Source organism: Dipodomys ordii, unplaced genomic scaffold (genome assembly GCF_000151885.1).
Source record: "Dipodomys ordii isolate 6190 unplaced genomic scaffold, Dord_2.0 Scaffold27, whole genome shotgun sequence".
NCBI classification, from domain to species: Eukaryota; Metazoa; Chordata; class Mammalia; order Rodentia; family Heteromyidae; genus Dipodomys; species Dipodomys ordii.
Genome location: NW_012267243.1, coordinates 914,565 through 916,703, shown reverse-complemented (window position 1 = coordinate 916,703; position 2,139 = coordinate 914,565).

Genomic DNA, 2,139 nt, shown 5'->3' with positions numbered 1-2,139 from the left:
TTTATATACACACACATATATATATACAAACATATATATACGATATATATGTGTATATATATATATATATATCACATTTTCTTAATTCATTCATCTACTGAGAGGCATCTGTGTTGGTTCCATATCTTAGCTATGGTGAATAATGCTACTATCAACATGGTTGTGCTGGTAGCATTGGTATTACCTTGTTTGTGATCTTTTGGGTAAATGCCCAAAAGTAGGATTCCTGGGTCATAGGGGAACTTTATATGGAGTCTTTTGAGGAACCGCCATACTGCTTTCCAAAGTGGTTGAACAAGTTTACACTCCCACCAACAATGCAGTAATGTTCCCTTCTGTCCACATCCCTTCCAGCATCTGTTGTTATTAGAATTCTTGGTTATACCCATTCACACTAGGGTGAGGTGGAATCTCAATATTGTCTTGTTTTGCAATTTTTTATGGCTAGAGAAGTAGAGCATTTCTTCATGTGGTTATTGGCCAGATTTCTCTTCAGAGAAGTCTCTCTTTAAGTCTTAATCCAATTATTTATTGGGCAGTTGTTTCTTTGAGCATTTGTTGTTGTGGGATTTATTTTTTTGAGTTCTAATTATAGTTTAAATATGAGACCCTTGTAGGTGGTATGGATATTGAAGATTTTATCCCAGTCCATGGGCTTTCTATTGATCTTACTAGCTATGTCCTTTGCCTTGCAGAAGCTCTGAAGTTTCATGCAATCCCATTTGTCCAACCTTTTATTTTTGATTTGTTGTGGTTCTGGGTCTCTATTAAGAAAATTTCAGCCTGTGCCAAGGAGCGCTAGTTTCTCCTATTCCTTCTTGTAATGTTTTCATGTAATCTGCTTTTATTTCAAGGTCTTTGATCCATTTGGAGTTGATACTGGTGCGGATGATCTATATGATCTAGCTTTAGTTTTCTACAAGGGTTTAACCAATTTTGCCAGCACCACTTACTGAAAAGGCTGTCTTTCTTCCATCCTATTTCTTTTCTTCTTTTAATATGTTTTTAACTGTAACAAAACTGTACAGAGGGGTTACAGTTACATGAGCAATGTAATAAGTACATTTCTTATTAAGCATTGTTGCCTCCTCAGTTTTTCCCCTACCGTCCCTTCTCTCCCACTTCCACACCTACACTTCTCCCCATCCTCACCCCCACCTAAATTGTAAAGTTCATTTCAACATAGTGTCTTGTACATCTCATTGTTACAATGAGTCAACCTGTATCCCTATTTATGCATTTTGTTTTATCCCTTCCCCGCCCCAAATTAGAGAATTGTATATACAAGATGCAGGGCACCAAGATCAAATACAGTGAAATTAGGGATTATACCATGCAGGATGAACATAAAAAGTAGCAAAAAAATCACAGGGTACATCATAAATACGTTAGAAATAATTGCAATAAAGGAAACACCACTTGTGTCCCTACCTTGGGGTTCATTTTGTTTAAGATCATCTTATCTGGTCATATGTACCTTCTTCTCAGTAGTATATGGAACATTTTCCAAAATAGACCACATTTTAGGTCACAAAGCAAACTTGTCCAAATTCATTAACATTGAAGTTATGCCCTGCATTCTCTCAGACCACAAGGGAATAAAATTAGAACTCAACACCAAAAACCACCAAAGAAAGTCTTGTAACACATGGAGGTTGAACAACACACTTTGAATCACCAGTGTGTCAGAGAAGAGATTAAAAAGGAAATTCAAATGCTCATGATTTTCAACAAAGATGAACACACAAAATATCAGTTCCTCTGGGACACAGCAAAGGCAGTATTTAGAGGAAATTTTATCATTCTGTGTTCCTATATCTAAAAATTGAATAGATCTGAAACCAACAATTTAATGAGACATCTGAACTTCCTTGAAAAAGAGCAGCAAGCTATACCCCAATCCAGTAGCTGGAAAGAAATAATTAAAATTAAATCAGAATTAAATGAATTAGAATAAAAAGCATAGAACAAATCAACAAAACAAAGAGTTGGTTCTTCTAAAATATTAACAAAATTGACAGACCCTTACCTAATCTTATCAGAAAAAGAAGAGAACACACTCAAATAAACAAACTCAGAGATGAGAATGGAAACATCACCACAGAAACAACCAGGACTCAGAACATTAAAAGGGAATAC